The 13,617-nt window shown below is 38.7% G+C and overlaps 1 pseudogene; it reads right to left on the reverse strand.

Annotated features, from left to right (window-relative positions):
* Positions 1-8: 8 nt before the first annotated feature.
* On the reverse strand, positions 9-10,472 carry LOC133485226 (integrin alpha-6-like; annotated as a pseudogene).
* Between the last annotated feature and the right edge of the window lie 3,145 nt (positions 10,473-13,617).

The following is a 13,617-nucleotide window of genomic DNA, read 5'->3' on the forward strand; positions in this document are numbered from 1 at the left end:
TCTGAGGTCATGTGGAGCAGATGTTGGGATATTATTATTATTATTTTTTGGGTAAAGTAGTGTGCTTTTCTACGTATTTTTTCCTGAAAGCAACAAAACGTGTAGATAGTGAGTGAGGTACAAATTCCGTCCCTGAGTGACTCCTAATTTCCATACAATGCTGAATGTATTTTGATGAAGGGAAGAAGGTGGAAAGTGTTGTCTGTGCTACAAAGACGAATGCACATGTGATAATTCCAAAGGAGAACATAAATGACAGGACAAAAACAATAATATATAGGTGAGGGATGGGGAACCTACGGCTCATGGGCCGTATATGAGCGCATTTAATCCAGACTGCCATGCAATTCTAAAACGCCCCAAAACATTCAACCCACAAATGCGAATAATACTGTATATACAAATAAGCATTTGCTCACTTCATACTTTTTCATACTATTTAGATGACTCCTAATACCGAAAAGGCCCTTGATAGGAAATAGGTTCCACACCCCTGCTATAAATGATGCGAAGTGACACTTCGTAACTGTCTTGTTAAGAGCACGTCTACACTATGTGCCCGGCGGCCGCGGCAGCCATGTATGCATGAAACAAAGTATGCAGCCATTTTTTTTTTTCTCCCAGCCACTCAAATGAAGCTCCCTTGGCTGGCCCGGCTCCAGAGTCGGCGTCAGCACAGGGGACACGTATAATGCCGCTCAATAAATGTTTGATGATATTAGTTTTCTGTCAACAGCTACATTACATTTGCAGAATTTACAAGAATGTGTGATCAGGCAAAACACATTTAGTTTTTAATGGAATTCAAAGTAAACTATAAGTGAACAGCACAATCTTTAAACCAAACATAGCAATCGAGAAAATAAGGTATTGGTAATGTCTCTCTCTCTCTCTGGGTAATGTATATATCTCACACACACACACACACACACACACACACACACACACACACTCAACATTAAGCATTATAAACAGGCATTTTAAGTAAAACAAACACATGGCTTAGTTTAGAGCTTTAGAAGAGACGTGAGATCTCTGGGAAGAAATATCACGTACTGTTAGGTTTAGTTGCGTGCATTCCGTTTTACTACCAACTAGGTTTCTCATCCGCACTGTGGCTGCCATGGAAAATGTTCTGAGTTGAAACATTTCGCCGGGCAATCATGGCCTGTCACGCTTGCTCATGTTGTCCCCACTGCACTGTTTCACAGCATTTCCATTTTGTCCACGGGGGCCTGAAACGGGGGCTGGCGTGACCCCCGGGAACATAATGTAAACTTGAAGAAGCACACTTTGAAGCAAATGTCTGGTTATAATCAGAATCAGAATCATCTTTATTTGCCAAGTATGTCCCAAAAAAAAACACACAAGCATTTTTTAAAAAATTTATTTACAAGGTAATTTCTTCCCCCTTCCAAAATGCCACCAAACATGTGGAGATGCAATATTTGTAAAGAACAGTGTTTAAAGGGGAAAATTGGAAAGTTGGAACAATTTTTTTGTGAGAAGTCACAAGCAGCACAGATTTTATTTGACTTTGGAGGTTCCATAGCATTCCAGAGAGCAGCAGTGTTGTTGTCCTTTCACCATTCCGACAATGATGTCATAGCGACACAAATGTTCAATAAAATGGTCCTTCAGAGCACAATTGTCTTCGTGTTGTTGTAAACAAACACACAAGCGATATTTTCCGCATCATTCAATGAACAAAGTAACGTTTGTCATCTGCAGCATGTGAGTTGAGTTCTTTGTCATACGCTTCAGAACAGTTAAAAGTTAGATTTTTGAATATAATTCGCTCACCCCGCATTCTTCCTTCAGGCTTTTGGCGTTCCAATCTTCACGTGTGAGGACTCGTTACACGTCGCACACTGGAAGCAACCACGCTAGACAGAAAACAAACAAAAAAAAACCCCATCATAATTGACATTACTGTTGTACATAAAATGTTACATAATAATGATATTATTATACTAAAATACTACAAATCATTTCCAACAAATTCTTGTCCTCCTTTGGGTGGCGGGTGAGCTAACTTTGTGCAAGAAGTGACGTACACACCAGCCAATCACAGGACAAATGGAGATGAACAACCATTGAAACCCACATTCACACCTATGGACAATTTTGAGAGACTCCATTGAACCTAACATGCATGGTATTGGAACGTGGGCGAAAGTCGTATTGCTGTCAGGCTCTGACCCTTGTCCCCAGTGAGGTCATGCGTTCTGGAAAATGGCTGGCTGGATGGAATGGTGCGCTCTTGTTACCTTCCATAAGAAGAAGCAGAGGACAGCCAGGAGCAGCAGGCCTGCGGTGACTGTCAGGAAGATGATCCACCAGGCCACTTTAGTGAAGAATTTATTTTCTCTCTCCAGGAACACTGTCACCTTTACCTGCACGCAACAATGCCTGAATATGAGCAGCACAGCGCTGGGCTGTTAGTTCCAGTGCTAATATAGGTTCCATGAAATTGTATTCATTTATTTCCAACAGTCTATTGTCTTTATTTCTGTGCATTACACATTTAATTTAATTCAATTTGTTATATATTTTTTTTTTGGTCCAATCAGATTTCAGCCTCTGTGTGTTGCCATGTACAGGTAACTCTCATCTGCCCAGGGCCTTCACGATCAGTAGTGCTAGCCAATGTAAACTATATTAGCAATGGGACTGTTTCTTCAACCAATCACATTTCAAATTCATCCTCACAGAGCCAGAGTGCTGGGCCTCGATGAGCTCGGCATTTTTCTGTCTTCTGATTGGTTGGCCGGATACCAAATTCGATGAGCAAAACATGTCTGCGGCGATCTACACACACATTTCTACATTTGCTAATCAGCATCTCTGGTGGGTATGATGTATTTTATTTAAAAGTTTACATTTTTTGTCATGTTATTAAATAATAATGTAGGTAACGGTGTGCTGTTATACTGCTGTTTTGTACAGTATTAACAGTTTCTATGACTGCGACGTGATAGCGGTGGTATTAAGAGGTGGATTAAGTTCGGTAAATCCCCACTGAAGGCCCAGATACCAAAAGAATGACCGGCCACAAGAGCGTATAACAGGTTGTCAAAAAAAGGGGGGATTCATTGTGGGAGGGGCCTGAAGAGTTGGACGATTAGAAGTAAATACAGGAAATATCTTGACCTTGGTGCGAGGCTCTTTCTCTTTGAGTCCAATGTTCACTGGAGAGTTTGTGAGGGTGAGAGTAGCGTCCACGGCGATGTCCAGCTAATTCAAAGAGCTGTAATCCTACACAGGAAACATCGTAAGTTGATTTTAGCAGTACGATGCATTTGAAAAAAATATATGATCAGAAAGATTCCTACCTGCACTAAAGTAGAATTCCAAAGGCGTGCATGGAGAACGATCAGCGCAGTGTTGTCCAGTCCCACTAGAGGACAGCGTAGCTCTGCGCAATTGAGTCCGTCGGAGCACGTCTGAGGACGACAAAAAGGTCATCAGCGACGATATCGTCGTGTCATATGTCAGCAAATCTTGGGGGAAAGTAAGGGTGTGCAAACCTTTTCGATTTTTAAAACGGACAGATGGTCCAGGTAATTAGTGAAGGAGGAAAAAAAAAACGTTGAAATGCATTGCCTTACCTGCATAAGTAAAGGTTGAATAAATATGTAAAATCGTTTACTTTAATAATAATTATAATTCATTGTCATGTTATTATTTGTAACACCAATTATTTAAATAAATAAATAATGTCAGATTTTCCATTGTATTATGTTGGATTTATCTTACCCAACATTATAAAAAATAGACACAAAAGGAATGAAGACACTGGTTTCTTTTTCTCATGAGGAGGGCGTATGGGAGATTGTTCAGATCACAGCCTCTCAACACCCTCTAAACAATCTCTCCCGTCGCTCCTGCATTTATTTGAAAATAGGAGGGTTTTTCCCAGACATAATGTTCTAAACAATAAGACACAACACAAAACATTGGACCAACACCTGTCACGTCCCCGACCACATCCGATCACGTCCTTGGTCCAGGCGCCCTTCCATCGGATGATGCTGAGTCATCTTTTTGAAGGCGAGACATCTAAAATCGGCCATAATACTAATGCAAGCTAAGCAAATAAATGATAACTTCTAGAATATATTTAACATATTATTGACAATAAATTAATCAATTATTGGCGGCACGTTGAGTGACTGGTTAGCACATCTGCCTCACAGTTCTGAGGACCGGGGTTCAAATCCCGGCCCATGTGTGTGGAGTTTGCATGTTCTCCCCCTGCCTGCGCGGATTTTCTCTGGGCACTCCAGTTTCCTCCCACATCCCTAAAACATGCATGGTAGGTTAACTGAAGACTCTAAATTGCCTATAGGTGTGAATGTGAGTGCGAATGGTTGTTTGTTTATATGTGTCCTGCGATTGGCTGGCGACCAGTTCAGGGTGTACTCCGCCTCTCGCCGGAAGATAGCTGCGATAGGCTCCAGCAGCCCGCGACCCTCGTGATGATCATCGGTACAGAAAATGGATGGATGGATGGATGGATAACCAATTATTGAATACAGTGATTCTCAAAGACAGCGCCATCTTGTGGTATGTAAATCACTGTCTCAGTACAGTTTAGTTGTATTGAACGTGAAAAAATGAAAAAAAAAAATTTGAAAAATTTGCATTTATTCTTGCATTTCAAACTGTTTGATGAACTTTTCTTTGCAATACATTTTCATTAAATTAAGCGGTATGGAAAATGGATGGATGTTATCTATTCTCTACTATATTTAACTGCAGTGTTGCAATGTTCAAACTATGCGTAATGTTCCAGACTCCAGACTCTGGAGCTTCTGCTGAAGTGCAATTCTTATCATTTTCAGGAATTAAAACACAAAATTGATCAAGCCTCACCAGTGTTTTATGTTTCCTTTTTGATGGAAGAAACGAGAATCCAGCAGCGGAGAGGGCATCGTAGTGGCCCTCGTATTCGGCCTCGCGTCTCTCCCTAGAGGTTCCACGCTGACCCTTGACAGCCAATGTATCAAGGTTACATGTGCAAACAATGAACAAAGTCGAAAATTGCATAATTATTGATTACCTTCAGTTTCAGAGGATTAATTTGGTCAGCGGGTGAGCAGGAGACAAAATGCACTCCTGCGCTAGTGACCTGAGTCAGGTAGAGCAGCCGTTTTCCGTCGGAGTTCCCCTTTGGCCAGTGGATGTCCAGCGAGGCATTGGCGAAGGATTTCAGAGACCTGCCCTGGTTTGTTATCTGTTTGCAAGGACAAGAGAGTTCATTTAGACCTGGACACAAGATAGAAAAACACAATGAAAAGCAGTACATAAAAGGACAATAAAAGAATCTTACCTTAAATTCAAACTGAATCGGGGATCCGATATCGTCCGCTGTTTTTACGGCTCGTTGGCCAATTAAGCTTCTACTAAGTGATACTTGAGACGGCCTGGCTAGCCTGCCAAACAATATACCCAGATCACATTAAATATCTCATTTTTAAAATTTAAAAAAATACACTATAGTGTGTAGTGTGTTGGATATAATTGAAATCTGTGTCTGTACCTAATGTACTGTGCTGTGTGTATATATACAGTAAACATCGGTAACTTGACTTACGAGTGACCTGACAGACAAGTTTTTCAAGATATGAGTCATTGCTCGGCCAATTTTTTTGTTCTGCGTTGCAAGCAAAAATTTGAGTTGCAAGTGCTAGCGAACACAACAAGCAACAGTTTGGCAGATAATGAACAATTCTTCAAAAAAGAGGCTTCAAGCTGTTTATTGCCACCCACAGTTGAAGTTTAATTTAAAACGAAACAAAAAACTGAGAATTACACATTGTATATTTCACCAAACCACATTCACTTTGTCTTATGAAACTCTGCTAGATTAATGCTAACATACAATGCAAAACGCCATAGACGGGCTAACGAAACTCGCATCTATTTATTCTAATGAACACAAGTGGTAGCAGCAAATGTACACAGAACATAAAACAATACTCACCAGCATATATTGTTTATCCTCTGCAAAAAACAGTCTTCTTCTGTGTTTCATCATCAAATCTATGTGTAGTATGTACATATGTATTAAACTGCCCCCTGGTGGCCAAGGCACACACACCAGAAGGAGCAGCACAATGTCCGTTGAATTATCATGATGAACACACTCTTTAATATTGCAATTACTGCATTTAATTTAATTTTGTAATTACTGTATGTTTTATACATATAATACTGCAGAGTGCTATTTTGTTTTTTATTTAGTTTTTGGGGGCACTGCAACAGATGAATGGAATTTCCATTTATTTCAATGTGGAAAAATGATTTGAGTGTTTTTGAGTTACGAGAATGGTCACGGAACGAAATAAACTCTAAAGTCAAGGCACCTTTTGTACCGTATACTGTATATACTGTAGATGCATAGATTACCCATAGATTTGCAGCCCCAGTTCAAAAACCACTTTGGCTGTAGCTTGGACAGCTTCTAAGGTCTGCACACTTGTCCTATATCACGAGAGTGTAAAATGACAAAATTATTTAGTCACATAGAGCACAGTGATCCACAGAAATACTGTACTTAAGTCTGAAGTTGCAATGTGATGTTGACAGATTTTGTACTCAGTGAGATGCCGTTTGTGGTCAGCATAACATAAAATGAAACCTGAAAGGGAAAGTAGCGATAAATAGAATACTTGAACTATAGAAGTCGCAAAGAACCACATTTGGTCACAAAGTTTTTGTGTTTAAAATGGACTTGACTAGAGGTGTAACAATTAATCGATTAATTTACAACTATTTTGATAATCAGTTAATCGTTTAGAGATGTTTAACTCAAAACTGTCTCAATACCCTGAACTTCAACCTCTCAACAGTAAATATTGTCCGATTTCTGTAGTCCTCCATGAAAGCAAAGATTTTCTTTGTGTTCAATCAAAATAAAAAAAAATGAAAACATCCGCTTTTACTTTGGAAAACAGTCATCAACATTTTTGGATATTTTTCTGACATGTTAGGGACGGAACAGCAACTGAGTCATAATCAATTTATTTTCGGTATTTTCTGTACTGCCAATTTGAAACCATGTGATGTTTTTCAATAAAGCGATGGAAATGTAAAAAAAAAAATTATTTTAATCCGAATCATTATGTATTTGAAAAAATAACTGAGCGATGAATCGATTATTAAAATAATTGTTAGTTGCAGCCCGAGACTTTAACATATGCAGAGACAAAATACTGTATAGGCATCAAACATTTTTTAATATATCACATCGGAATGAGACTTTGTTTGAGATTATTATAGCTTCTGAACCTGCGTATGTTTTGTAAAAATGGTATAATATTTGAAAGACATTTGATCTTTGAAATTTTGCTAGAGGCATTAAAAAAGTTCATATTTTATGACATTAGCAATCAAAATGTATTTGGCAACAACCTATCAATTAAAAATATCATGCCAATCATAAAAATCCACGTTGATATGTCTAAACTCTTATTAGAAACAAATAAAGAGTCGTTTAAAATGTTTTGCACAGTTAAATTAAAAAATTCTTAAAAATGAAAGGCAAATGTTTTGTACTTAAAAGTTAAATACAACTGAACTTTACTTGATACATATACTGTTCGCGAGTACAAAAATGATCACACCACTGTAACATTAAACACAGTTTGAATATATAATTCAGTGATTCTTTCGCTTGCCACCACAAAGTGAGTCTGCTTACCACTAGTGGTACGCTCATCACTTTGACAATCACTCCGTCAAACGAAACACTCACTTGAGCATCTCTTTGGAGAGGATTTCCCAGCTCACAGTCTATCACCGTTCCCTTGTCGTTGCTTGAGCATGTCACTTGTGACACCTGGAAACGCAGAACTCTTGAGACAAATATAAAAAGAAGAAAATCGCAAATAGGGACAATTTCTCCTTGCAGTGGCTTCCTGTTAATGATAGGATTCAGTCCATTTTTAAAAGTCACTTATCTCAATGGTAAAGCGTACTTGGTAGATCTGGTGTCATTACTGTCTGTCCCTCACTAGATTACAAACTAAAGGTGATAAAGTTTTAAATCAGCCTTTTTTTTGGGATATTATTCTGTTTATGTCCTCACTGTATTGTTAAATAATTTTGTTACAGTATATCACAGGCATACAGTATTTCAAATAGTAGTAATTATGCTATGAAGTTACTAAAACCTTTTTAGCCATCAAGAGGAAGAAAAAAAAGTGAGCTACATGACTCAGCAGAAATAACATCATCAAGCTAATTATTCTATTTTTCATCATTTTTCAGTGTTTCCAGTCGTAATGCAGTATGTCAATCAAACCAACGCAAGCGTGTTATTTTTCATAAAAAAGACATTAATATCAAAGTTTTTCTTTTTTTAATTATCTAGCTCAGTTTGTTTTTGACTAGTTTGCATAGCAGCTTACAAAGCTAGCATGTACGCTGGAGCCAAACGCTAACATTAGCATTGACTTTCAACCCTGTTACTCGGCACAGCGTCAAGTGCTATACAAATAAACGAGTTACTTACGGTACTTATGTTTACATGGGAATTGGTCGTGTGTAAATTGGGTCCGAATGTTAGCTCTGAACTGGAAAATTGTTCAGAATGTATGATTCACTAACCGATGTTGAGGCATAAACAACAGAGGAGTTGCGAAGAAGATCTGGGAGCTTGACGACCACATGGCTCTGGTGCGCGTCTTCCCCGTCCGTATTGGTTACGGTGATCTCCAAGGCCACGTCCTCACCGGAGGGAGTGATGACCGCGACACCGTCCTCTCTAAAGAAAAGGACACAAACTGTTTAGGAGAAGGACATTGCTTGGATTAGTTTTCTGTTACCATCATCTCCTCACCTGATCAGTGACTGGAAAACATCCCGATGATTTTGGGTTTTCCTGGCACAGAACTTGTACAGTAGCTCCAGGTTACTGTGGCAAACGTTGTCAGTGCCGCAGCCCTCGTGGATGAAGGTTATCTGGGACAACCGAATAGCAAAATAGTCTTTATGGACTATGAAACTTAGCTTGGGGTTCCCACAAAGTTATTTGTAGCCAACCTCTGACACTGTGCTTTGTTCCTGGTAGAGGTTGAGCACAGGGGTGACGTCGGGAAGTCCAACGTTCGTCCTCGCAGTTGGACCAGAGCTTGGCAGAGACCAGGTGACGGATACAGGGATGCTGTGCAGCCTATCTGTAGTGTCCCGCTGTAACCAAAGAGTTTTGCTTAATGCCTACCAGGACTCGACTTCAAAATTAATGTGTCTCAGAGAAGAACAAGATCCTTTTTGGAAAACTGGTGAATCAGAGCACCCAGCAAAGCGGGACTTTGCCATGTTTGTGTGCGAGGTCATTAGAATTGGGAGTTAAGTAAGATGTGCAAGTCATAAGTCAGTTTCAAGCAAGTCCCAAGTTACTGTAGCAAAAATCAAGCCAGCCACTTATGACTTACTTGGGTTAAGCAAGTCATAAGTCAAGTCATACAGTCTTGCTCAGTCACAACATATAATCGTGCATTAGCACTTTGCATTAGTTTGCTGTACTACCACATTCACAATCATATAGTTTTGTGATGGTCCCAAAACCAGTCTCGGTACCGTCTCTTACTTTGTGATCTCAATTAAACGCATAACCGACATGAGCTCGACTGTGAAGTTAAATGTAGCTTAATTAGCATTGCCAGGTACGCTCACACGACACAAAACCAAATTTTCTTGCAAAAGCATAACAAATTATCGCACTGTCTTGAAAATGTAGATTTTCAAATGTAACAGGCAAGAGTGAATATTGCTAACTTAATGATCTGCACTTTGACTAGAGCAAATACCCCTCTATTCCCTTAATGTGTTCTTATGACAACATAAAGGAATAACCATTTAAATTCTATACAGTAAATTGATAAAGAACTTGCCCTGTGATTGCCAGGCTCCAAATTCCGCTTGGATTGGCTCCGGCTCACCTTTAAATCTAATGAGGACAAGCGGTAGGGAAAATGGATGGATGGATGGTAAAGAACTGAGACAAACTGCATTCTGACAAGAAACCTGTGGCGGACTTAAGGCCAAAAATCAGGTTGTTATGTGTCTTTGAAGGTCAGATCAACCAAGACGATTCTAGAGTGGGGTGTGTAGAAGGTACAACCAGAAAAAACACGACAAGAGGAAGACCACAAAGTACACCAAAGCGACTATATGAAAGCCACGACAGACCATGAGGATGATGGCAGAAGAGCTGTTACTGTAAAAACAAGAAGTACTTTCAAGGTTGCAAAAAAACAAAAACAATACATATAGTAGGACAGTACCAGAAGTCGGAGCTTAGTATTAGCACAGATTTTCCTCCTCTGGCCAGGCAACTCCAGTGTCCCCTGAGACGAACCCAGAAAGTCCACACGAGGGGGAAGCCTGGATTTCCTCCTCGTTGCATCAGCCTCGATTGAGAAGCTGATTGCTGCAGAGGAACAATTGAGCACACAAGTCATACTTGCACTTCTTTATGACTTGATAAATGCAGTTAATTATAAACCCATTTATGTTATGACGGAAGTCAAACGTGAGACGCACCTTTCCCTGGAAATGTCTGCTTGGAGTGCAGTCGGTGGGTGGGTGTTTGACCACGGCTGGTATATTGGCCACTCATGAGGAAACTAATCTGTTGATCTTGGCTGTCCAAAGTATACAAAACATTTGCATCTTCCTCTCTACTATATGTTTTTGTTATTGGTTATTATTTTTGCACTGATGGAAATACAGAGATTAAACTACAGTGGTAATTTGATTTACAAATTTACCAAAGCTGACCAAGTTTGGACTTCGATTGATCAAATAAAATTTCCCCACTGAAATTAATTGAAATGCCATTAATCTGTTCCAGGCGCTCCAAAAACACCATCATTTTTTTGATAAACAAAAATTTCACTTTATCATATAAAACTGTAACATACAAAAAGAGAATGTAAAGAACTAAAGAAATAAACTGGTCTTAAACAGTGTATTTACTGTACATACATACTGTAATATTTGTGTGTTGAATGTGTGCCTTTAAGGGGCGGGGCCTAGTGAGTGATGTCAAGAGTTGGAGCCAGAACACTTTAACAACCACATCTGTCACAAAGTGCTTTACATAAAACATAAAAGATAAGGATTAAGATCATAAACAAACAACCAAACAAAAGAATATTCTTTCCTACTTAAAATATACAAGACCTCCCCAGGTGAAGCGTGTTTTATACACTAAAATGTTGCCCAAATGACACGTGCTGTGTGGAACTGATCTTTAATGTTAAAGCGCATGTTTTGTTTTTTTCTCCCTCTCAGGCCACAAATTCCTATGCCAGTCAGCATCTTGGTGCTTTCGCATTTGCGACTGCACGCCGCAAATCTTTGCAAAGCGCCGTGTGCAGCACCTACACTTCGAAGCTGTGGTGGGCTTTTGACCGACCACTAAGCTTGTTTACTCAGAATAACATTCAAAGTGGCTCTTAACAGGAAATGTAAGGTAAGGGTAATGCAGCGGAAAAAGTACCAAACACATTATAGACACATACTATGGCGGTGTCCATAAATCATCTGGCATTTTCTTGTTATTCCTCTTTCAGCTCCTCCGTCCTCATTTCGTCACGTTTAGTTTGTATTTCATTGATTGCGTTTCTCCCTGCACTACAGTAGCGCTTTATGTTTCGCAGTTTCTTGTACTTTGTGGAACAATATGATATGAACTCATCTACTGTGCTTTTATTTGGACTTTATTTGAATAAATATTTTGAGTTACCTCCACTGGGATCAGACCAGTTGCATATCATTACATATTCGCTATTTTAGGTCGGTTTGAGTTCTTCTGGTCAGCTGAAAATTTGGCGCAATGTAGGAAATAAGGTTATCGTGAGGTACCAGATCCAGAGTGTAAAAACCTTAAAATCTGATAAACAAACAAAAAAAAAAAACCTTGGAAAAATACACTCTTTGTCAGACAGGAACAATAGGTGACATTTATCATTTTGTATAATTTAATGGGTAATGTATCTTGCTCTGTATCAGCAATATTGGAGGGTATTCGCTACCCAAATTGCTCCATTGTACCATCAGTGACGTGTGCTAACTGTTTTTAACTAAGAACATCTTAGAAGTGATCAAATTAAAAATGGGCTGATTTTCATCCAATTTAAATGCTATAATTTGGATTTTGTCAAAACACTCAAAACCAAACTGTGGTTTAATGTACAGTAGAGAAACTGTGTAACCAAGCTCTAGTATGACCTTAAAATAAATAGTAAAGACAATGCAGCACTCGTGGTTTATTGGTTAAGTGATGAGCATGTGGATGGATTTCATTTAGCAGAGAAATACTGCATGCTGAAAAGAATAAATGTTTAGTTAAATAGAGTATATGGAGAGAAACCGCTGTAAGAACGTAACGCCAACATTCTGTAAATTTCCACTGGGTTGGGCTGACACAGGAAACGGGCAATCAGATGCGTGTGAAATAGTGATGGTGTCTGGACGGACTGCTGCTCACTTGCTGAAACGGCGACAAAATGCCGACGGCGCTTCGTCTGCCGCTTCTGGTGATCCCATATGGAGGCAAGTCTATGATCTGGGACAATGGAGTGATGCCCATATTTGGCGTTGTTAACATCTCTATTTTGTGTTTTCTTCTGCTCAGGATGCGCAGCTGTTCCTAACTTTACAACAAAGACTGTTGCAGTACAACAAATGACAAATGACAATGACAGCCAGCATTCACAGCATATGAAAATTTATATTACAATGACACACAAATGAAGACAGGACAAAATAAGGGGAATGGTACAAATACATTTTGGAGAAGTTATAATTTATGTGAAGTTACTCGGAGGAAGTTGACTCTAAAATGAGGGAAAGCCTGCTTAATCTGTTTCAAAGAGAAAGCGTAGGAGGAATCCTGACTCAGCCGCCGCGGTAACGAGCTCGCAGGTTTTGTATGCGAAATCTTGACTTTCTACCAGTCTCATTCCACTTGAAACAAACATGGCTTGTCCATTTAATGAGGCACAACTAAATCTAAAATGTAAAAATTATATTTGTAATCATTATTATTTTATGAAATTAAATAATTGAGTAATTGATCTATTGTCAGTAAAATAAATTAACATTGCTGAAATAATTTTAAATATACATTTGAAATTAAAACATTGCTATAATTGCTTAATTATTTATCATTAAAATAATTAGAAATAACATTTAAAATGGCAATGAATTATTTTATTGGTTAAAATTTGGTCATGTTAATTCACTTCTAATTTTGCTTTTATTCATTGATATAATTAAAGAAATGGTTAATTGATTTATTGCAGGTGAAAATGAAACAACAACTTCAAATCAAATGTTCATCTTTTTTATATTTCTTTTCATTCTGTTACCGTTTGGTGTACAAATCAGTGACGCAAATATGTAAATAAAATTGTGTTAAGTAAAAATTAAGGAAGTAAGTTGACATGTTTCTCTCTTTTTTTCCCCCTCAGAACTCAGGTTTAGATTAAGAGTATGTTGAACCTGCTTGCTGGAATCGCCAACAACTGATCTGTTATCGTTATCCTGCCACTCTCGCATCGTCACACTCAACAAGCTTCACCTTCAATAATATTCTTT

This window comes from Phyllopteryx taeniolatus, chromosome 10, assembly GCF_024500385.1.
Source record: "Phyllopteryx taeniolatus isolate TA_2022b chromosome 10, UOR_Ptae_1.2, whole genome shotgun sequence".
Lineage (NCBI taxonomy): Eukaryota > Metazoa > Chordata > Actinopteri > Syngnathiformes > Syngnathidae > Phyllopteryx > Phyllopteryx taeniolatus.